The sequence below is a fragment of the Apus apus genome, chromosome 23 (assembly GCF_020740795.1).
Source record: "Apus apus isolate bApuApu2 chromosome 23, bApuApu2.pri.cur, whole genome shotgun sequence".
Taxonomy (NCBI): Eukaryota; Metazoa; Chordata; class Aves; order Apodiformes; family Apodidae; genus Apus; species Apus apus.
In genome coordinates, this window is record NC_067304.1 from 5,432,808 (window position 1) to 5,457,553 (window position 24,746).

The 24,746-nt window shown below is 47.8% G+C and overlaps 1 protein-coding gene across 5 annotated transcripts in view; it reads right to left on the reverse strand.

The window, feature by feature from the left end:
- The window catches only part of PLXNA2 (plexin A2), a 227,148-nt gene that overhangs the window by 150,912 nt on the left and 51,490 nt on the right, over window positions 1–24,746 (reverse strand). For 3 of the 5 annotated variants that reach the window (XM_051638830.1, XM_051638829.1, XM_051638826.1), the window contains exon 1: window positions 3,001–3,177. The exons of 1 other annotated variant lie outside the window; for it this stretch is intronic. The gene's annotated coding sequence lies outside the window, so the exon portion shown is untranslated. Of the gene's footprint in view, window positions 1–3,000; window positions 3,178–3,485; window positions 3,554–24,746 lie in introns of those variants that run through there. One more of the 5 variants, XM_051638827.1, reaches the window with a different exon arrangement.

Below are 24,746 nucleotides of genomic sequence, written 5' to 3' on the forward strand. Positions count from 1 at the left end.
CTGCCCTGCGGGCAGCTGGGAGGACAGGGCTCTGCTGGCACCACAGCCAGCACCCTCCCCCCGTTACCATTTCACCAGGAAAAACATTTCAGAAAGAGTTAGGTGGGAGCGGGGCAGAGAATCTTGCCACAACTTAGGCCCATAAATATTTCATATTGCTGGAATAAGAACGATTATATTCCTGCCAGCACTTTTCTTGTGTATTTTAAATGTGTCACCGCCTTCTACTTTCTCCCCCGTTTGTGTTTCTTGTAACAGGCCCATGAAATAAAGATTAGCTGAATAATCAAGAGTGTTTAGAAATGTGAAGGGGCCTGTCTCAGGAGCACTGCCTGTTCAGGTTCATCTTTTTCTTCTTTTTAAGGATGCCAAACAGAGATGGGGGAGCACAGTTTTCACACGTGGTAAGAGATGGGCTGGAGCGGGAGCAGCACCCGAGCGAGCAGGGACAAGATGAGCAGGCAGCACAGGCTTCCCCGTCAAAAATGACAGCCTCAAAGCCAGGCAGAGAGGGGGGCACACTCCCCCATTACATATTTATTGTTCAAACTGCAGAGGGGCCAATTAAAACAGCTTGATCACTGCTACATTCAAACAGATGCGTGTGTGCTCAGAGAAGCAGGATGAGAGGCAGGTGGACACTTCCCTGTTGCCACACAGCCCAGCCTGCTCCTCTGAGAGCCACCAAACCAACCTCTCCTGAACAAAGGTACTTCTGAGACACAGCCCAGCTCCCCCAGGAAAGCATCACACTGACACAAACAGCAAGCACAGCTTTCTACCTTAAGCCTTCCTGCCACAAGTCCCACATCATTTCTGCATTTTGCCTTTTGCTTTCTGTCCCAGTCCAATTCTTCACATCAGCTGCCCACAGCACAAGCAGGCTGCACCCACACCTGCCCTAGCTTTTAGGCAGTTACTGGAAGACTTGCTGTAGACTCCTACATTTAGCTGCAACAAGAGTTCATGAAGGAAGTTCTGGAAAGCCGTGTAGCAGTAGTTAAATTAGAGATCTCAGGAAGATACCACAAATCACGTTTCCCCAAGACACCACAGGGTCTGAACAGCAAACTGCTCCAAATGCCATTTCCATTTAGCTGCTTTGCAAGCCAATTTGTCACATACTAATGCAATTTGCTGAAGAGAGTTAAAGAGCACGGGGCAGCAGCAGTCACCTCTTCTGCAGGCTCTCTCAGCCAGCCTGGATCTACGTTTTCCCTTTTTCAACCAGCTGAAGTTCCCTTCTGCTGCAAGGCAGGGGAAGCTCAGAGTTAACATGAAGAACAAGGCTGAGCATGGTGAGAGCACCAGGAAAAGCTGTTTCTATCGTATTGGTGGATTGTGTGCAGATCTTATGCAGCATCTGTTACCTGTTTCCACCACACAAACTTGTTATAAGCCAGGGGGAAACTCCGCAATTAATTACATCAAATAACACTATAAAAACAATGAAGAACAAATTGGGTTATAAGCACTGTGGAGATGGTTAGAAGAGCTGGGAAAGATGAGTGGTTTGTAGATATGCCATTTCACAGCAGCCTTTGTACATTCACATCACTCATTGCTTGCACCAAGTTTCTTAAGTCAAAGCTGTGTTATCTGGTTCCCTGCACAACCCCAAAATATCACATTTAAGCTGTAAGGGTCCCCAAAATGACCACAAATGGCAAAAGGACAGCCATAAAGACAAAAAAAAAAAAGTCACATTTAAAGGATCTAACACCTTGGTGTTAAAGGAAAAAGGCTAAACATCTGTTCTGAAGGTAGAACAGATTTCTTCTGAGGCATCTTTCTTTCAGCTGGTAAGTGGGTCATTTGATTTAACTTGGAAACATCGTATCAATGAAGCCACCCAGAGAAGGAAAGACAAGACCATCTCCCCAAGTCAGCTGAAATCTCTTAAGCACATTCAAGCCACCAGTGAAGCATCAAGTGCCCAGCAGATATCAGGGAAACCCTGCCAGCAGTAGGTTTTTACATCATGGTGCTCTGCTAACTTCACATTCTCTTCCCTCCAAGCCAGTGTCTTGAACTGTAGGTCACAGACGTACAGTTCTTTTCCTCTACCACTTACTATTCACCTCACTTAATATTAACCTATTGACTTTCTGATACTCCTTAGAACACAGATTAATTGAACACCATTCACTTCACCTCCAGGAACATGAAAGTATTTGCCATAGCCTGAATGGAGACAAAGCCAGGTTAACCTGACCGTGCCAGGTTAAACACAGGTCACAGCAAGGGAGGACAACGTGGCATCCCCCAGTCCTTGCACAGAGCAGCTGCAATCAATCCAAAGAGCTACGGGGCTAGAGAAGACCTGGACCATCACACAGAAGTTAGGGTTGCTCTGAAGGGTGCACAAGTGCATTTGCCTTCCCTCACCACCTTTCAAAAAGGGTCTTGCAAGGATTTAGGGAAGTGTTAAAGGGCGCTTTTTTTTTTTTTTTTTCCAAGATTCAAAGGTGTTTTCAAAACGCCGCTCCTTGGCACCGGTAACTTTTCACGAAGAGTTTATTCTGGTGCAGGGACTGCCCCAGAGCGTGAGGGAGGGCAGCAAACGGCAACGGAATTAACGGGAAAATACATTTCCGTATAACGTGTACGCACGCAGAACGGACCGCGAAGGGGGATGTAGATGCCCGGGGATTGGGAGGGTCAGAGATTTCCCGATTCCCCTCTGCAGGCAGCGTCCCTGGATGCGCTGCCCGCGCTGCCGCTTCCCCGAGCAGGGTCGGTCCCGGCGCCGCGGCAGGGCCGGTGCCACCGAGCGCAGCCCCCGCTCCGCAGCCCCGGCTGCCGCGCTCGGCACGGGGGGACAAGCCCAGACCCCCCCTGCCCCTTCCCGGCCGCAGCCCCGGACCGCGGCGGCGGGGATGCGCAGGGGAGCCCCGAGCCCGGGCCAGCCCGCAGCGCCGGGGAGCGCCCAGGCCGGGATACCCCGCATCCCCAGCGCTGCCCGGCGGCAGGAGCCCCTCGCCGGGCTCGGTCACTCACCAGCCCTCGCAGCTCCGGTGCCGCCCGTCTCCTGGGGGTGCCGGTTCCGCGGCTCACGGCGGGGTAATCCACACGGCTCCCGACACCATGGAAATCCAGGGCCCGCAGCCGCTCCGCCTTCCCGCAGCCCCTCAGCCTCCCCCGGCTCTGCTCGGCTCGGCTCAGCTCCGCCGTTCCCTCATGCCTCCGCAGCCCCTGCCCGAGTGCGGTGCCGAGCTCCGGCTCTCTCGGCCCGTCCCGGCCCCGCCGCCCAGCCCGGGCGCGCTCCCCGCCGAGCCCCGCGCCCGGGCGCGCTCCCCGCCCGCCCCCGCGGTTAACCCTTCCCCAGCCGGGGAGCGGGGAGCAGCGGGGCGGGGGAGCGTCACCCCCGCTCCGAACCGCGGCCACACAAAGCCCGACAGCGGAGCGGGGCTGCCTCGGGAGCTGCGCGTTCCCGGGAGCCGGCACGCCGGGGTCGAGCGGCAACGGAGCTAAAGCTCCCTCACCTGTGCTCTCTAGAAGGTTCCCTCAACTCAGCTGTCCCTCATCTCTTGGGTTTGAGATTCCCATCAGCTGCGGGAGGGAGGGGAATGGAGGCAGCTGGGCTCTGTTCCCAGCTCCCACCCCCCCGCGCCCAGCTCCGGTGGGGAGAGCGGTGCTTAAAGTGATGCTCAGGCTTCCTATTCCTCAGTTTCCCCATCTACGCAATGGAATTGACCAGGCGGTTTTCTGCCAAGGCCATGTCACCTCCAGCGCAGCAGAAGCTGTACATGTGCCACAGAGCCCCTGAAGCCACCAACTCTCACACCTCCTGGACTGCCAACCACAGCAGCCACAGCCAGGGGGGACAGGGACCCCACTGCTGAGAACCCGGGGTTCCCTTCTTGGGATCAAGTGGCTCGCGACAGGGCCACTACCCGGCCTCTCCTGCTGGCCCTGCACAAGTGTGTGAAAAATACCTGGAAGCTGTAGGGCACCCAAAGTGAGGAGCATCTTCAGCCACTCCGGAGCCACACCAGTTATCTGCGCTGCCCTCCAGGGGCTTGGGGATGCCTGCAGACAGGGAGGCAAAGCCAGCAGCAGGGCTGTGGAAGGGCAGCACGGCCACGCTGCTCCAAAAACCCATAAGCATCATGGTCCAGCTAAGCCTGCCCCATCAAGACACCATGGGAGAAATTCTGAGGCAAGCAAGTGTTGGAGAAAAGCAGTAACATGATGGACTGCTGTTTTCCATTCCTTGTCACCAAGAAATTTTTGACAATTTATCTATTACATACTGGAATATTTGCAAGAGAAATTTATAACCTCTTCCCTAAAAAACCTAAGCGACTAAACCAACCTATTCTACTTCTGGGAAGCAGCACACTGGGCAGTTCCCCTCCAGCCCCTCTCACCTCCACTGCTGTCAGCACAGACCTGGCCTGGCTGTGTCTTCCCCTGGTTCAGCTCCTGATGCTGGGTGCACATCAGCAGGATGCAAGAGCAGTTCTGGAGGGGAAGACACGATGCCTGTTAGTTTTGCTGTTTGCCCTGTGTGCAGGAGCCTCCCGTGTCCAGCAGGGAATGCCTTTGCATCCCACTGTGCAGCTCCAGACCCCACACTTTCCCCCCTCCTGGGAGGGCTGTAAACCAGAGCCTGCACAGCCCCCTCTCCATGGAGAAAATGACAGGTTAACTTCCCTGTGTTTCTCCCCATCCTCCCCACATTTACCATCCTTCAGCAAAGGATTTCCTTTCCCCTAGTGCCTGTGCAACCACCAGTGCAGCACGGATGTACCTCCCTACACATCACATGCAAAAGGTCTCCCGGACGTCTCTGGAAGCTCTGGAGTGGGGGATTTTGACATCTTGGAACCACACATGGGTTGCAGGTGTCTAGCTCAGGAGAGGAAACAGAAGCCATTCAGTGGATGGCAGCATTGGTTCCTCAGCCAGCTTCTCTCTTTTGCTGTTCTGTCCCAAATAAATTTACTGTGTCATGAACTCACAGCAAATGGCACTAACTCCTGCTCCCAACATCATCCTTAGGTAAATGCACATCCCACTAATGCAATTTCTCCTTTTGCAGAAAGCCATGCAAGGCAGGTCAGGGTGCCTCAACAGCCATTTCTCTCCTCTTTGCAGGACTGTGCATCCTTTATTCTGTTTATTATTTATTGATGGTCAATTATGTACCTGTACGGAGAGTCTGTCTCAAACTAATTAGCAGATGGCTCAGCTGGGGGGCAGCCCTGAGTCTTGCAGAGCAGCTCCTGCTTGGAGCATGGGAGCTGAAGGGCTGGTCCAGCATGTGGGGAGTGAAACAAAACAGGTGGAGATTCACCTGGGCTTGCTCAGGTGATGGATGTGCTGCTGGGCTAAGGAGCTGTCTGTGTGCTTTAAATATTAGCAAGCTCTTTGTTGAAACAACCACTGGGGAAATCCATGAGGATGTTTGCATTCACCTGGTCATGAAAAAGGTGACAGGAATAAGCCTTAGAACCAAAGTTGGGAGAAGAAAGGACCTGCCTCTAATTCAATCAAATACATATAGTGACAAATGCCTGGAGATGCACGTACACATCAGTGCACACTCCTGTGCCCACACCCCCCTGCACACATCCATACTTATGCACACCCAGCATCCCCACGGAGACAAACCAAATAACCAGGAGTGCAAATATTAGCTCACACCTGACACTCCCCACGGCGTGTGCATCTGAGTGCCTGACACTGGGGGACAGAAAGGGTTCAGGGACCCCCCTAGGACACATCCTCAGCAGCAGGGTCACCAACATACCCACCCATGGCTTTGCCCATGAAACCCTGGGCAGTGCCAGGGTGGGCAGAGCCCCTCAGACCCCAGAGCTCTGAGCTGTGGAGCAAACCAGGAGCTCAACAAGCCAAGCTGGGAAGATCAGCTGTGAAGCCACCTTCAGACTCCCGGCACACAACTGCTCGTCCCTGTTCCCTCTGACACAGGGAGCTGCAGCAAGGACCTTTCCTGCAGGGCAGGATCTGGGCTGCAGGTGACCAAGAAGCCTGGAAGCAGCTGGTCATGGAAGGTACCAGGGAAAGATCCCTCTCTGCTTCTAGGCTGTGTGCTCACGAGTCCTCTCTGTTCTCATCTTTGATAAACCCCCTTGCTTTAGAGCACGGGGGTCATGAATCTATTAGAGCCGCGTGAAGCCACGAGCCTTGAAATCCTCCCCCTCAGGGAGGAAGGCTGGAAGCCCTGGATAAGGTGGCTTCATGCATTCCCTCTGGCACAGCTCAGTGCCTGCAGATGCAGCAGGACCCAAGGTCAGCGTTTGCTCGGCAATTGCCATTCCCAGGGTGATTAAACAGCTCTTGCTCTTCCCTAATTCCTAAAGCAGGAAACATATCCCTGATTTTTAGTTCAGGAAAGCACAGTCCAGGCTTCAGATCCCCAGCTAGGACTGCCTGGGAGCAGCTGCTGAAGCTGTGCGAGGGGAAGAGCACCATCTATAGGCACCATCTATAGGCACCGGGTGCCAGCAGCTGACAGCTCCTCGTTACCCGCATCACATCCATCCATGCAGGATTCAGCAGAGCTAATAATTATTCAGCACTAATCACTACAATAGAAGAATCATAGGCAGTTATTTAGAAAGATTGTTTCCACTCAGTTATTACCTATGACAGTGAAAGGAAATATCAAATAGTTAAACCCACATGTATATGGGAAGCTGAGTGAAAGATCAATGGGAATTTAAGCAGCACTTTATGCTATTCTTCCTCTTTAGAAGAACCTTGTCAAGTATTTTTTTTTCTCTGTACTGTTCATAATACCTTCTTGGAAAATGAAAAGGATTTTTCTTTCCCTAATGCACCTTATTCTTTCCCCTCCTCTGATTTTCTCATAAATGTGAACTTTGGTTCCTGCCTCTGTATCCCTTGGATTGAACTGAGCTGAAATTAACTCAGAAATGTGTTTTGTTTTTTTTTTTCTTCTTCCTAAAGCAAACTCTGTTTTCATTAAGTGCAAGGGCAGAAGAGCAGAAGTCTCCAAATCCTGAGTTACAGAGTTTCTTGTTACTGTCAAAACCACAATTGCCAACAAGTCTGTGCTGAACTTGTTTCAGAAATTCAAGGTGCAGACAATATGCCATTTTTCATAGTCTTACTACAGCTAAGAATTGCTTCAGCTGGGAAAAAAAAAAAAAGGGGGGGGGGGGGATTATTCAGGGAAGGGCACAAAAGTAACCCTGCAAAGATACCAGGAATATTCAGCAATTTCTAAAAAACACAGTTTCTAAAAACCACTGGTAATACTGGCCCATGGATCACCTTTTCCTAGCCCAAGGTCTGCACACACACACACAGATCCCATCTCTTGTTGGTAATGAACATTCCTCTGCACCCCTGGGTTTCATGCTCTGGGGCTGCACATCTCCCTCCCAACGCACTGCCAGGAGCAGGGAGAGGTTTTCAGTCTCAGTCATAAGCTAAGCACGTTGCCCCCAGAAAGGTCATCTGAAGAGGCTGTCAACTCTTCCTGGCACTCTGGTCTCACTCAGAAACATGATTGTTTTCCAGAGCAGCAAAGTGTTCGAGGAGCCCTTTGCCACCAGGCAGAGCTGGACAGGAGCGCCAGGACAGATGCTGGGACTGGCGGGTGCCCAGGAACAGGGAGCAGGGTCCTTAGCCAGGGATGAGTCGTGGGACTGGGCATCCATCCATGGCTTTTGGAACTGTTACCCATCCCAGCTGCTGACCCGGGATTCAGCTGTGCTGCCTTGGTCCCCAGAGCAGCCCCTCCAGCTGCTGAAGTGGAGATCGGCTGCACCTCCACCCCCAGACCCGCACTGAGCAGGGAGAGCAAGCACAGCCCCCTGAGTGGATGTTGGTGACCCCCTGGGCAGCTTTTGATGTTCCTAGGACACACAGCTAGGAGAAGAATTGTAGAAAACCTCAAAAGGTGCAGCAGGGCCCATTGCAACACAAATGTCCAGTGCTTGAGGCAGGTACCCAAGGAGGGGGGGCTTGGTAAAGCCAGCTCTAACTGTGGCTTTCCAAAATCTCTGCTCTAAATACCTGTATCTGAGCTTCCTCAGGACCTGCTGAAGTTTGTTTGCTGGTTTCCCCAGCACACTGAGAAGCATCTGTCCAACTCAGTTACTCCCCTTGTGGAGCCTGAAAGGTGGTCGCTGTGATTAACAAGCTGTTTTAGCAATAAATCTCCCCAGCATGTTCATTGCAGCGTGTTCATTGGAAATCTTTAGTTCCTTCATCATAAAGAAATGAGTGTTTCAGGCTCCCTGTCCTAATGAACATAAAATATGGAGCATATTGTCAAACACGCTGTGGCTCTGCCTTTTATTCTACAATACTCTTTTTAATTTTTCTGGAGGCAGCGTGTATTACTGGCAATGCAAAACTAAATTAAACACAAAACTAAATTATTTTAAACCTTAATTTCATCTCTTTTTCCCCCTCTTGTCTAAGGACATTGAGATTATTTTTTTTTTTTCCCCTGCATAAGGGAGGGGGACAGAGCAGGAAACCCTTTGATTTGTGGGTCTGTGAGTGTTAATCTGCTGCTGTGAATTCTGCAAAGCATTTTGTGAGTGCCTGAGGCCCATGGAGCCTGAAGGCTGCTTATCACCTCATACTCTCTTCAGCATTTCCTAGGGAAAGGGAGGAGAGGGAGACGTTCATAGTCAAGTGCAAACTCAGAAGTTTAGAGCAACTCCTTTCTCCTCAGGGAGTTCAGCTGAGGTCAGAGAAAGGCAGAACAGGTACAGATTCATTTTAAACATTCCTCTTATCAATCTTGATACAATCACTAAGAATACAGCAAAAGGGAAAGGCAAAAAGGGGAAAAAATTGCCAAAGGGAAAAAAAAAAATTAAAGAATGAATACTTCAAGGTAACAACTTTCAATTTACCTCCCCGTTTAGCAGGACACTTTTACATCTAATCTGCTTCTCCAGAATCTCCTCCCTGCTCTCTCAGTGCCCACCTGGAGTGGGCAGGGCTGTGTGAGCAGAACATGGTTCCCAACCTCCAGGGAGATGTTCTGCTGGAGACCAGGCTGAGCAGGCACAGAGTAGGCTCCCCTCTCCTGCCTTCCACCATCACATCTCTGCAGAGAACTCTGCCCTGAAACAGGAAACTTGTATCATGAGATTTATTTCATGTGTGTAAGTGATTATTGCAGAAAAGTCTTCAGCTTAATTGATGTTTTGGATCACGTATGATGAGAGTACCCAGGGAGTTCTCATATCACAGGCAGATGTATGGAGAGGGACCTCCTCTGGTTCCTTTCTCTGCCTCAATACCCAGCAAGGGGCACAGGAATATTGAGGGATTAATGTCACAACAGAAGGAAAAAGTCTGCCATTCAATCTATTTAAACATTTTATTTCACCAGTGCACCAATTAAACATTCCCTGTCTGAAGAGACCACGGATTAAAGCAACAGCAATACTGAAAAAAAATAATAATCTCTTTGGACATCTGCCTGTGGAAGGATCTTTTCTCTCAAAAGATCAAGGAAAATATATGAAATCGAAAATAAAAAGACCTCTTAGAAGTAAACTTTATGGCTATGTGAATAATTTCTCCTTTCCTTGTCTGTGCTCCCTTTCATGAGCTGCTTTTACTCTCCCTGGCACCTTCTCCCTTGCAGCCCATTTGCATTGCCTTAATTAAAGGCTGCTGGCAGCAAGGAGCTGCAGACAGCCAGGAGCTGCAGACAGCCACCCCCTGCCCTCGCTGGGGTCTGGATGAAGCTTTTCAGATGCTGAGCTCAAGTGCTCAGGTCTGGCAGAAGTGGATGAAACCACACTCTGCTCCCGGGGGCACAGCTCCAGCTCGTGCTGGGATCAAACCTATGACCACAAACTGAGGAATTCCACCTCAGTTTGCACCAAGGCTGGGAGAAACCCTCAGCTTTCTTCCAGGGAAAGCCCCAAGAGCTCTCCCAGGTGGTCTCTGCTGAGCTGGTCATGTTTTAGCCAGCTGGTCTGGTTTTAAGCAGTTTCCTTTCCACTAGAGAAGGACCAAAAACACCATTTTGTTCTTTCCAGAAGCCACTCAAGGTGGTGGTGATGGCTGGTGCCAGCTTGGTGGGCTGCCTTCCCTGGCTGTTTGGGATCTGACATGAAGCATTGGGAAATAAGAGAATAAAATGCCCGTCCAAACCCCTGTGTTACTCTTAGGCCATGACTGACACCAGAAACAATTCCGTGTGGTTTGCAGGCTGTGTGACCTGCTGGGCATCTATTTAAGCAAAGCAACTCATGATTCCAAAATGACAGGAATGGACTGGATAAAAAAAAAAAAAAAGAGATCAAGCATATTATTTTTCCAGACTCAAATCCCTCGGTGAATGTGCCAAGACCTACTTTCAGCTCCTCTCTCTTTATTTGAATAAGTAGAAGGTTTGAAACACAAAGTTTTCCTTGGCAAATATGTATTGGCAGCAGAACTGGATTGGTTAACTATACCCAGCTCAGACAAATGGAAAAGACTGTTCCTAATTACAAATGCTCATATTTTTCTGTTCTGTGATTTCTGATGTTGCCTGGGTCGGAGGTTTAACTGAGGGTGAGGGGAAAGGGGCAGGGGGAACCAGACAGGCAGCTTTGCCAGCGTCTGATCCACGTCTCTGAATTCCTTGGCACCGCTGGCACCACAGGGGCCTCAGGCTCCACCTCCCATGGCATTTTCAGGGCTTGGATCATTTCAGGTTATCATGGCCAGTCCAAAACCCAAGTCTTAGAGCCCACTTTTGTGCCAGGTGGGGCAACTCCCACACAAGCAGAGCCCTCACCTTGTGTTTGACCCTCCAGGCGCTGGTCCAGGAGCCCTGGCAGGTGGCACCAGCCACTCATCTTCCCCTTCTCACCTCTTGGGATGCAGAAACAAACAGAACTGCTTTGCAGAACTCATCAGCCTAGAAGTAATTAAAACTAAATTTAAATAAGAAAACACTTGAGCAGACCATCCATGGATCTGAGTATCTTACTTTAAGAGGATTTTGTTTCTTCTGTGGTGTTGAACACGGAGTGAGAGAGATGCTGGGCACCCATTTAGCACTTGCCATGAGCCAGTAAGAATTTACTTTTGGTCAAAGAGGCTTCAGAAGAATTACTCCAATGTGCTGCAGTGAAGGTTCATGGAAGCATCCCAGCTGGGCCTATATTCTGCACTGTTAAGCCCTGGGCTGCATTTCTTAGTGAAATGCAGAAGAGACTACAGCACTGTCCCTTGCAAGCAACAAAGAGACTTAAGCCATTAACAAATCCAAACAAAAATAATGAAACAGAGACAGAGCAACTGAATGTGCTTAACAATGAAGAACAAAAGAAATGGGAACCATTTGTTACCTAATAAAGGAACTGGGAAAGAAAGTCTTTGATGGTAAGGGAGGATGATTTGCTCTCATGGGCCACTGAACATCCAAATATATACAAGCTGTTTGCAGCAGACTGACTGCAGCTAGGCCATAATGCTATTGTACAGGCTGTGAAAAAAAATACAAACCCAGGGAAAAAACACTACCATGGAGAGGTACTTCAGAAATAGATCATGGTCTATTCATTAAAACAGATTATTTTAGTGAAATCTATTCTTCCCCTCTCATTATTGACATGCTTTCTTTTATGTTAATTTTGCGTCTGTTTAAAGTTGAATTCCTTGATCTGCAACATCTTTAGCTTTAATTTTTCTTCTCTTCTCCTCTTACCAGTGAAATGAATTCAAATAATTTGCATTTATTGCAGGGAACATACAGCCTCATCTGTAGCCTTTAGTCTGACTGAATTGCTTTTCTGCTTCACAAGGCACACAGTGTAAGCTGGAGCGTGCCCCCACACCACTCTGCTGCAGCCAGAAGTAATCTAGTTGGCACTTCCATGTTTCTGTAATATTTATCATATTGATCATATATAAAATAAATAAGCAAAATTATATTATTGGAAGCAATGATCTGATGAACCTATGAACCAAATCAATCACTTGGCAGAGACTTGAAAATCAGCAGCAGCTTGCTCTCAACCATTTCCAAAGTCAATTTTCCTTACAAATAGGTTTCTCATCAAGCTAAGCACCCTAGAGAGAGAACATGTCCTTCCACTAGACCTCTTTAAAAACACGTGTATTATCTATGGATGCTGTGCCAAATCTAGCTTCTGCAGAAGTATATGCTTCATTTTTACTAGGTTTAAAATCTTCTTTTAAAGATACTGAATTAATTTCATGGATTGAGCTTCAAGAGACCTGAAATACTCAGAGGAAGTCATGGCACACAAAAACAGAGCTGGTTTCAGACTGGGCATATTTGTTTAAGTAAGTTTGTAAAAACCAGAGATAAAATTCAGAGAATTCACAAAGTTTGTGTGACATTATCATCTCCTGTGCTGCAGGTATAATATTCCTATATGGCAAAGGGATGACTGCTGGAGCCATGGGAAGGAAACTGGAGACCCAGATTCAGACAGTATGAAAACTGGCCTCAGCAAACACATCATTAAACCACTGAGCTCATTCCAAGTGGTTCTCCACAGCTCTAAAGCCCCAAGTGCTCAATTTTCCCACCAGCTTCTAGCTCGACAGTCTCTTCCTTGGAGAATCTGGCTCTGGAGCAGAGAAGATGAGAATCACTAGGAGAGATTCAAATGGCTGGCAGGAGAAGCCCGGCAGGGTGGCAGATCCCTGAAGAGAAACCACACGAAGCGTGTGGCTGTGTTTACCCACAGGCACTCTGTTATCTCCAGCAGATGCTACATGGCCTTGGTAAACAGAGCTGGGCCAGGCATGTGCCTGATCTCATTGCAGTTTGGGTCAACATGGAGACCCCAGGCACCCAAGGACAATTGCTCCAGGGCTCTGCCACCGGTGGGATCCAGCTGATGCCATCGAGGGGACGGGGCACGGGCTGAGCCTGATCCTCTTCCAATTCTTCTAGCAGCTTTATCAGCAGCAGCAGATGCTGCTGCAGTCAGATGGAAACAACACAAGGAACTTTCCACATGGTGTCTAGTCAAAGAGAGAAAAGAGGATCTGCCACAGGCTGGCTGGGATATGGGGGAATCTCCCTACGGGCAGCAGAGGCAGCTCTTTTCAGGTCAAGCTTTCCCTGCTGCAGAGCCATGTACCCCGCGGTCCCACAGCGCCCGGGTGCAGCACGAGGTCCTGGTTGTACCTCTCCAGCTGGGAGCTCTTGTAGCTATTTTGTTGACAGAGAAGCAAAAGACTGAGGAGGGGAAGTGACAGCAGGAGGGGCTGCAGAGAGGAGAAAAATCTGAGTGTCTTGGCAATAATCTCATTGCATGTTCTGCACTTGTAATCTGTCTAATGCCACGGGATTCAGGTTGCCTGTAACTTCCAAGCTGACATATTTAGAAGTAGCATTTACAGTATCTCAAGTGGCAATTTCTTGGTCCTAATTCATCTCTCCTATCTGTCCCTGCAAACCTGAAGCATCAGCCAGTGAACCACGCCAGATCCCTCAGTGTCACCAAGTTCCAAGCCCCCTGGTCTGCATGCAGTCAAACTCCCACTCGTGACCTTGCTCCTCTTCTCATCGAGTCCACAGCGAAGGAGAAGAATTCGATGAGAAACCAGCATGACTGGGGAGAGATTCGGAGCTATTGATTCCAGTATCAGTCATACACAATGGCAGTGATTAAACAGCACGTAGGCTGTGTACTTCTTGTCTGCCCTTGGGTTTATTCCAGGAATAAACTGCAGACGGACAGACTGCTCCCCTGGTTGTGACTGCAGCCTTGTGGAGCATGAATAAATTAATCAAGCTTACCTCTCTCTGCAAGAAAGCCAATCAAGCTGGCTTTTCAAAGTATAACTGCTATAAACCCTGCATAAAAAGGGTAAAAATACAGCTGGGACATACAGGGAGGCTTTTTAACAGCTGTTTGTAAATATGTCTAATATTTCATCCTGTCAACATGCTCACTTTTCCATTACAAGGAAATATTCATAAATGGTATTCCCAGAGCTGATGGATCCATTTCCTTAATGAAATACACACAGTTTACTTTACAAAGTTTAATTGCTCAAACAACAGGTGTCAGGTTTCTTTATTTGACCTGTGGTACTGAAATCCTTCCAGCTCACACACACAACTAGCAAAGAAGCTAATGGAGATTTTGAAGCACTGGCTTAGTAGCTAAACCACCTTTTAAGCAAGAATCCAGCAAATACAGATGGAGATGCTGGAATCTCCTGCCTTCAAGAAGTATAGATGTAAGTAAGACGAAATTCAGTCTTATTAATTGCCTGAGCAGAGGGTTTCTACAGGGGATGCCTGTAGCATTGAGAACAAGTGATTGATCAGATTTCCTAGATAGGAACTTCTGCAGCAGGACTGGGCAGTGAGAAATGCTGAGCTGGGAAAGGAACAACCTGGATGAGGAGCCACCAGGGCCATGCACGGATGGGTTAACAACAACACACAGGGTCATGTGGGCTAAACCATCATATCAATAATGCACACACCAAATTCCTGATGTTTGTCAGCTTCCACCTTTTACCCATTAAATCTGCAACAAACAGAAGGCTGAAATTACTGGAATTGCTGGAGCATCTCTGTAGCCTTCACTGAGTTAAAGAGGAGAACCCAGCATTTTCCACCAGCACAGTGCCTGAATCTCAGCAGGGACCTCAGCCCATGGAAAACCATGCCCAGAAGGGGCAAAGCACAGAACTGAAGGGTTGTGTTGGCAAACGAGCCCCTGTGCACAGCACCTGCACACTGCAGAGCTCGTTCCCATCAGCACTGCTGGCTAACGTGGCTCAGTGTCTGCAGCATCCCCATGATGGAAATGGTGAGTTGTGCACACACTGCTCAGCATCCCATCTGACCCCAACCAAATGGAGAGACATTTAAATCAAAGCCTGAAGCAAATCACTGAGCCAATCGTGGTGGCATGATTTTTAGAGACATTTAAAAATGTTATAAAAAGCTAAACAAAGTCATTTAAGCATGATCTCCTTCTGTATGCTAATATGGAAAATAGCCTAGAAAATCCTGCACACACTGGGCAGCAGGTGGGAGGGTTAGCTGGGTGCCAGTGCTTAAATGTGATCAGAGCATGTAAACGTGTAAATCTCCCTGCGTGCCACACAGCGTAACGTTGGTGAAGTTTCTCCAGTTATGACAAATAAAGCTAAAAATGTACTACTGACTCAGCCTATGGGGTGTAAGAGGGGAGCACAGGTACAGCAGATTCCTCATCAACCTGAAATTCACATTAAATCCAGTCCCTATCACAGGGACACCTGTGCTGTGAGTATTGGGGGATGCTCCTGTTCTAGCAAACAAATATCACAGAATCATAGACTGGTTTGTGTTGGAAGGGATCTGAAAGATCATCCAGTCCCAACTCCCTGGGCAGGGACACCTCCCAGCAGCCCAGGCTGCTCCAAGCCCCATCCAACCTGCCCTTCAACACTGCCAGGGATGGGGCAGCCACAGCTTCCCTGGGCAACCTGGGCCAGGGTCTCACCCCCCTCACAGGGAAGAATTTTTTCCCCATGTCTAATTTAATTCTCCCCACTTCCAGTTTAAAACCATTCCCCCTTGCCCTACCACTTCCCACATATCCATGTGCTGGAACTGTGGTCCTGGGGCACACTCCCTGCACACAGCAGATCCCGCCGAGCCCTGCAGGGGCTGCCTGTGCCCCGTGGGCTCCAGCCACCCTGTCCCCCTGCTCAGCACCGCCTGTGCCAGGGGCATCCAGCCCCCGCCTGGGAGGAGGGAAGTGACCGATGGGCATTCCCAGGACACAGGCTGGGGACTCACTGCTAAAGGGGTTGGGAGGGGAAGGGCTCGAAGCCTCCGCAGGAAGAAAGGCCAGAAGACAGAGTATTAACCAGCACAGCTGCTTGTGCTGGGGAATAAAGGTCTGTTTGGTTTCACTTCTGCCTGACTCCAGCAAAGCAGCAGCTGATCACACGTGAAAGAGCCAGGATTTGAACAAGGTCTCAGACAATAAAAGGGCAAGGCAGAGGGCCCTGCAGGGGGAAGACTGATGTGGTTTTATTCCCAGATGTCCAAATGGAGGCATTCTCTGCTGCTTCAGATGTTAAGGTCAGAGGACAGATAACTGAATCCCTTTTTAAACCTCACAAGGTGAGTGACCCTTGTGTAGCTCCTCTCTGAAGAGGACAGACTATTTTTCTACAAGCCCTCACACAAGTACATAGCAGAAACAAGGCTCCATCCTCTTGAAAAAAATCAAGCTGCAAAGGCTGGCTGTGCTCAGGTTTCCAAAAAAGGGGTGTGGGATCTTCCCGGAACTGGCTTCCAGCCCACCACAGCAAAGCTGGCTGCAAAGCAAGGTGCCACCCCCAGCTCTCCCATCCCACAGCCCAGACACTCTGGCTACAGCCTGAGCTAAGGGACCCAGCTCACGTCTTTCTGAAAGAGAAGTGCTGCTGAACACAACCAGCCCAGGAGGCAACCCTGGCTGAAAGAACCAAGCAATCCTCTGCCACCAGGGCAGCAACAGATCCCAGTTGCTGTGTCCTCACCATGGTTTGTACCAACCAGCTCCTGCCAGCACCCACATCCCCCCAGCCCAGGAGGCAGCTGGAGGGGATGGAGCCAGCTGGGGGGATGTTTGGAAGGACCATCTACAAGAGCCACCTGCATCCAGCTGAGCACAGGCTGCTCCACATGGGTGCTGAGGTGCAGAGCTGCCTGGGGACTGCCTGGAGTAGCTCTGGTCACCCTGGGCAGGACAGAGCTTTGCACGGCTGCTCCACAAGTGCCCAGGGCCCTGCTAGGGCTGAAGGGTTGGTCTTTTTGAGAAGAAAAACAACCTATTGATTGAGTGGTAGATATTGATGATATCTGTGATCCTATATCCCTCTCCTCTCACCCTTTGTCCCATTCCTCTCTGCTGAAGTGACACCAACCTGCAGAAATAAAGCACATCTGGTGATTTATGGAGCAGTAAGAAAAAAACACACAAGTACCCTCCAGGTTAAGCTCCCAGACCAGCATACAGTGCAGCCACAAAGATAAACATGCTGATGCTTGACTGGGTGAGAACATCTGACAAGGTGGATTTTTAAGCCAAAAAGTCTATCTGTTACCATAAATCCTACTGACTTTCCATGACCCTCAGAGGCTCTCCCCAGACAGGCACCACTACCAAGCAGGGTGGCAGGAGGTCACTCAGCCCCACAGCATCCCTGCTCCAATGCTCCAGAAGACCAAGGACTCCACACCTGCTGCTGGAGCTGAGTCTCAATCCGTTTACACATGAAAACGGGCTTTCAGGCTCAGATCTGATCTTCAGGCTCATTCTGAGGCAAAAGACAAAGGGCTGGAATGACAGAGACTGACCATTTTTTGCCTTCATTAGGTGAGCACTTACAGCTTCCTTAGGTTGACACAAGGATTAGAGAAGCTTTCAGAGTGCCTGAATACTGTTGTCAATCTGTCCCCAAATATCAGACTGGCTGTAGGCAAATGCTGCTGTTTCCCAAGGAACCTTTTCATCCATTTTTCATAGGGCTCACGTTCTTCAAAGGCAGACTGGGGCCGGATGTGAGAAGGGAAACTAAGATTTCATTTTCATCCTGTTGCATTTTAATACTGCAGTTTGGCACCTGGCTGAACGCTGCTCCAGTTTGCCAGGAAGACATCAGGAGCCAGTGGGTAACTGAGATCAGAGTCATTAGTGCAGAAGAGGACAGAAGCTGGTTAACTACACTGAAGGCTGTTCATTTTTTTTCCCCCATTTTATTTTAAAATCAAGCTTGCTGTTTGATCCTTCCCATGCCACCAAGTAGCTGTCCCATTCGAACAAGGCAGGCTGTTAATGAAGAGCTGTTTTGTTTTACCAAAAAATATTATTTGGAGAAAAAAAAGAATTAACTGAGCACTGAAGTGCTTAGAATGGTGATCCCTAATGTTTACATCATTTGGTTTCATTTCCCTGGGACTTTAACAGGGCTGAGAGGCGATCAGTCTCCTCTAGGAAAGGGCTCCTCTGTGGGAAACAAAGCAAGGATGAGGTGGGAGCAGGTTCTCTCATCTTGGCTCTGGTTCTATATAAATTATTGTCCAGGCAGAACAAACCTCACCTTGGTGGCACCATGTCACATCAAAAGACAAACGTGGTGAGGACACCATCCAAGCAGAGGGTTATTACATCAGCCTCACAGCAAAAAAGGGTTTGGTTTAAAAAGTTTACAGCCTCCTATGAATCTTCCAGCTCTGTTACGGGTTTTCTACTTCCCATCTTGGGAAGCTCAGTCTCTCCATCCAGCCAGTGTTTAATCAAAACAAAACCTCAGCAGTCAGAGCTCAATCCCAAGAGGACACAGAAGCTAATTACAGTTTCAGTCAATCTGCTTTTTTTCCCCCCTAATACAATTTTATTAATTTCATGCAGACTTTCAGTTGTGGGCAGTGTGTCAGTCTGGAAGGAAATCTTCTAGCAGATAAGCTACTTCATCATGGAAAAAAATTGACTTTGTTTCTGGCTTGTGTAGCAGTTTTGATTAATGTCCTATCTTTTCAGTTCAGGAACCTCAATTTAAACCCTTTCCTGTTAAACTTGATCAAGAACGAATCCAGTCTGGTCCCAGCACAGAAATTAGTCTGTACAGTCTACATCATTAAAAATTAATTGTACCTGATGGCTCCTCAAAGCTAAATGAGACTGACTCAGACCCAGAGCCCTGCTCCCTGCCTCTGCTCCCACTTCTCCTCATCTTCATCACTTCCCATTTATGGAAATTTCTTTTAAATTGTTTTGGTTTTAATTAAATCCTTAAACAGATAAAAATAAACATGAATAAAGGAAAGATTAGAGTCTTATCTACTAAGTGTAGTCTGGATGAGACATCTTGGATGAATGAGCAGAGCACAGCCCATCTGCAGAGCTCATCACACCATAATTAATTCAGCAACAGGGTGACACTGTGTGGGTTTTCACATGGGGCTTTTCTTCATGGCACAAATTTGTTATCTCCTTCCTCCCTCACAAAGAGCCTCATTGACTTCATTTCTGAGCAAAATAAATCTTACTTGACCCAAGTGTTATTTTCACATTTGTGCCAAATGTCTTTCTCCTGCCTCTCTGACCAGCAGCTCCACAGGCTTCAAGCACGTGGCTGGGAATCTGTGCTCTTGTTTTTTATTGCTGCCTCCATCCCTCACATCTGACTTATGATGGGCTGTGACTGACTTCTCCATTCTCGTCCTCAGCTTGTTCTCTTGTAAAATGAATTCTAATTAATAAATGTCAGTACATCTGCTTGAGCTCTTCAGGTGGAAGGCAGTAAAGATCTACAAAGTGTCATTAATTTAGAATTAGTCTCATAGACATCATTTCTCTAACTTTATAACTGTCTATCCCTCCACCAATCCATCTCTACGCAGTTTTACATCATGATCATTTACCAAAATATCCTAGAGGCTGTTATATTTTAAGCCTTTTCCATTTTTCTTCGTGGTTGCTCTGATTCAGGACGTGGACTCTTGGGAAGGGCAGATTTGCCAGCCAGGGAATGGACTCGCTTCAAGGACCACAGCAAGATCCAGTCCTGTGCAGCCAGACAGAGCATGGTGATTGTTGTTTTTATCAAAATCCTGATCTATAATTCATCTTAAAATGCTTTCCCTCCTTGTCACTCCCTTTATGCATCCCTCCAAGAACACTACACTATGTATATTTAATTGGGGAACTGGAGAAGTGTTCGTGTTCAAGGTGAATAACTTGAAAGAGCAGAGGACAAGAAAACTGAAGCACTTGTAGTTCTCATGCATGTTTCCCAGACTTGCCTAAACCAAAGCAATAGGATGGGAAATCATCACAATACTGCAAAGAAACAAAATCATGTCCAAAGTTGCTAATGTTTAGTACATAAAACAGCAGCAGGAAGAGCCTGTTGTAGCTTTTCCCTTTCAGGGGAGGTTACAAATCACCTCAGAGCCCAGACTGCTGCCATTTTCCCTGTGTTTGAGTCTGACCTTCTGTTTTGGTTTAATTGGTTTTTGACAAAAAGGGTTTAGGAAAATAAATACAAATATTGCATGGAAAGTTTAGTATTTGGAGAAGCTGCCAATGCATGCATTCCTGTATTTAAAAAGAGGATTATATTGACTGCAAATTGGCAGATCTTTTTGCAAAACCCTATCCAGCTCTCTCCTGCATTCTGTCTGCCCACAGCTAATTTGAAATCCCTTTTATTGAGTGAACTCTGAGATTCAAAATACTTTAAAGTGACACCCCGTCCCCCTAGTCCCAACTGTTTGTTACAATTGATGAGTTTCTGCAAAACCTGTACATTAAGTCTCCTCACCCCTCAAACCACTGACCCCCCTGCAGGATGCGACAGGGGTTTGTTTTCAAAACTCTGCATGAGCAAAGAACCCTGCCAGCAGGAGCAGGGAGAGGCCTGAGGATCTGGAGAAGATGGAAATCTGTCCTGTCCCCTGGCAGAGTGACAGTGCAGCACAAGAGCCCTTTGCAGAGCACCTTGACACGGGCATGACCCCTCCTGCTCCTGTGCTGTCCCCCCGTGCCACACTGCACAGAGCCAGCCACCCAGCGCAGGCAGCACCCGGGACCCTCCAGCTTTGCTGGGAGCTGATCCCACAGGAGAGCTCAGCAAACCCAGCAACCTTGGGATGTCTGGTTCTGTTGGGGTTTTTGGGTTGCTTTGTTTGTTTTGTTTGGGGAGGGGGAGGTTTGGTTGGTTTTGTTGTTGTTGTGTCTTGTTTGGGTTTTTTTGGGTGTTTTTTTTTGTTTTCTTTTTGCATATTTGTTTCTCTTTGACAAAGCAGTTTTGGAGCCAGCTGCAGGACATGGAACATCTCACACGTGTCCTGCCAGGCAGGGGATGACCTTGGGGGACCAGCACTGCACAGGCCTGTGAGCAGGTCTGCTTAATGAGAGAAAAATTGACACTCGTGTCTCTTCAGCCAAGAGCTCTCCTCAGGGGGTTTCATTTACGCTTCTCCAGGAAGAAAATCAGAAGAGTGGGAGGGATGGTGGGGACACACACACTGCTGTCAATATTTGGAGGTTACAAAAAATCTTTACAAGAGAAAACACTCAAAGTCCTTGTGCTCTCTGTGTGGCAGGAACAGCAACACCTCCTTCACCCTTTTATCTTTTCTCCTATTCTTTTCCTCTCTCCCATTCCACTCCCTACCACCATCTCATTTCCTCCTGCAGTCCAAGTGCTGACATTTTTTTTTCCCTTGCCAATTTTGGAGATTAAGCTTCCCAGCCAAGTCCCAGGGAGAGAGGGAAATGGGAATCACACCCAACAGGGATGTGACAATGCCAATAGGAAGACAAGTCACTCACGCAGTCTGCTGCCGGCGCTCTGCCTCACCGCCCTTCCCTGCTTGACCCTATCTCATCTTTAGAATTTAAAACAACTTGAGACCATGTAGCATAAAGGAATGCCTGATCTCATTACGCTAACAATTCATAGGTCTTGATCTGCAGGAGTTTTGCAGATAAATGGGGAGAGTTTTATAAACGCACCCATCATCTTTGAGAAGTCACATTTGGAATGTGTCTGCCGGCTCATCCCTCCAGCAACGACTGCTCTGAGCCCATGCCACAGAACTGCATCCTTTTAAATGCCACACTTTAAAAAAAACCTCTGGAAGTAAAGCAGCCAGCACCAGGTGTGCAGGCAGCTGTGCAGGGTGAGACCCAGAGCTTCCTTGGGATGCTCGGAGGAATTTCGCTCACACTTTGTAGTACATTTCATTCCCCAGTTCTCTAGTCTCTAACTTTTTTTTCCAGGAAACAGATCATTACGACATCAAAAATTACCTCCATAGGGAAAACAGAGATCTTTGTTGTATGTTTCTCATGATTTCTGTGCTGAAAACCAGGCAAAAAAATCTCCAGGGTGCCATGAAACCCTGGGTTTGGGATGAGGCACTTGGGGCTCGGTACCTGGCTGGTTGCTGCTGGCCAGGGGGTTTCTGTTACTGCAATTACACTAAAACACCTTCAGCCATTCAGGAAGTGTGAGCCTATAAATTTAAAAGGCTGAAACAAAACTGAAAGACACTCAACGTGTAACATAAATACCCAGAGAGCATTTTTTTGAAGCCTAATGTGTCCACCAGGGCTTTTCCTCTATTGCAGTCACCAGCTCAGACCCGTTTATGCTCGTGGGGGAGCATTTGCCTTGGTTGCACACCGAGCACCTTCACAAGACACAAGTGCTCCATTTAGTTGAGCAATTTAAAGCTTCCCTTTCTGTTTATGAGTGTTTGTGCTGCAGTCACCCCTGTCAGGGAGGAGAGCCGTGGGGCTGCTCCCTGCATGGGCTGTAACAAGCTCCAGGTTTGCTTCTGCCAAGCAGCCTGACCCTGAAGGACTGCTGCATGGATCCCTCAACACCAGTGTCAGTTATTTGTTGGCTTTACAAAAGCAAGAGCTAAATCCTAACCTAGCATTAGGACACACATGTTGTACAACCGGTGTCACGTAACTGCTGCCCAGATAAGGGGGAATCTTGGCAGGGATCCTGGCCTCAGCTGAGACCAGCCCCTAGCTGCAGAGTTCTGGGATCCATGGTAATTTATGTTGCCTGGAGATCTGGGAGTTTTGTGTGACTCAGAACCAGATAAATATTGAACAAACAGCTCAGGAATTGTCCCAGTAGGTGGAAATTATATTGCAACAAAGCCCATAAAAATGTAGATATTAGTAATAGGAAAGCTGCAAGATTTTTTTCCATTTTAGCCTCCCAGTTGCAGCCCTGGATGGTTTTCAAACGCCTTTGGCTAGCACCACGTGTACATCTGTACTCATATGGCCACTTCCCACACACACCATACAAATCCCAACCTGTGGAGACCCACAAATACAAAAGCAGTCAATCTACCCAAAGAAACAATTAAAACCTAACATTATTAGCCTGGATTAAAACCGGGTAAGGCTCACAAACAAAGGAGAAATTGCTCTGCATTAGTTTCTCTGCATGTCATCCTGCTCCTGGCAGGGTTTTAATAATAAGCACACTTATTTGAGTAGTTTGCTGATCACACTCATCAATCCTAAAATGCAGACTCCTGCCTGAAAAATTCATAACCCTTTTCATCCCATCTGACACAGGAACACGTTCAGACTCCTGTGAGCAGTGCCCTGGGCAGGGGTAGTGGCTGCTACTGCCACCAGCACCTCAGGGACACTGTCCCCTTCCATCAGGAGCCAGAGCTGCTCAAGAGGAACAGTGATGCTTACATGGATGGTTACCTTCCATGGGTCACCAGCACAGAACCAGAATCAATTTTTTGTAAATAAAAACCAAACCAAAGCCACCTTATTTTTATGTTGGTTTTGAGAGTTTGCCTGTTTTCCTGGAGAAGACTTCAGAGGCAGTTGAACATTTTCAGGCCCTTTATTAGACATAAAATACTTCCAGAAAACTGATAAAAAAATACCTTTGCTCTTAAACTTTGGTTCCTTCTGAAATGATGTCAATACAGCACAAAAAAAATATAGGAGACTGGCAGCAGATTTAAAGAAGAAAAAAAAAAAGTGGTTGTGTATAGACCTGGAAGCAGCCCCTGGCTCCAGCGATAGGGTAAGCATGTCAGCCCATCACACAGAGCCAGAATTACTTGTCCCTGTTGGCTTTTTTTCCCTCTTAATCCTTTTCTGCAGCTTTACTGTGTTCTACACTTTATTATTTCCAGGGATTTAAGTCAAGTTTTCAGTCAGGCTTTAAAGGGCCTTATATTTTTTTTTGTGCCTGTAATTCCTGGACAGCAACAAATACTGGAATAAAGTTCCTGGAACTCTAGAGGAGCATTTGCAGGGGTAACAAGACATTCACAGCTGGTCCCAATGAAGCTTCCTAATATTTGCAAGGAAAAATATTACCCCCCAGATTATTTCTATGTGCTATGGGGTTCTACACTAAACTGGAACATTTGCACCTAAAGATATTGTCATTGGAGAAGGATCTTACCTCAAAGTCAGCAAAATAATTTTAATCAGGTTTTAGTCACAGCCCATGCTGTGGGAACACCTTCTCCAGGGTCAGGAAGATGCCTGGTTGCATGGTTAGGCCAGATGCTGTGAAATAACCCTGGTTTTCAATCATTTAGTAATGCAAGTGGGGTCTCCCTTCATCCGGCATTGCAGCAATTCCTTGTTTTTAAATCCATGAGGGCCAGGAGCTGGTGCAGGAGCAGGCACACCCTGCACCCCGTTCAGCTGCTGGCTGAGGTTCAGCAGTGACAATGCCAACAAGCAGTGACACACAACGAGGCATTCCTGGCAATAAACATACTTAGTTATTCCTCAGGTATTGCATATTTTTAAATTATTGATGAAGATGCTCCCCCCAAAGCCAGCAGGTGCCCAACAGCCTATTTTGCAGCATGGCTGGTAGCCAGGGCTCTCAAGGACAGTGCTGCCTGCTCCTACATTTCTGCTCAGGAGTGGGAACAGCTTGTTGTTCTCCCTCTGCTAACTTATGAGCTCAGTGAAATTTGTTTTTCATGTGTAATAAAGTTGCTGGTGGTGGGCAATTTGCATATAAGCTGGCTGCATGCACACTGCCTGGGAGTTTTACCTGTTCTTCACTGAGCTAAAGTAACATGACAGTTATTTGTCATTTTAACTCCTTCTAAAGAAAAGAATCCTTAAAAAAAAAATATATATATAAATACTGCCAACAGATCTCCTGTCCCTGCTTAGGTCTCTTGGATAGGGTTTAGAGAAACCCAGAAATAATAACAGGCAATCCCTGGTTTGGGGCTTAGGGAGAAGCACAGAAAGGGGCTGAAG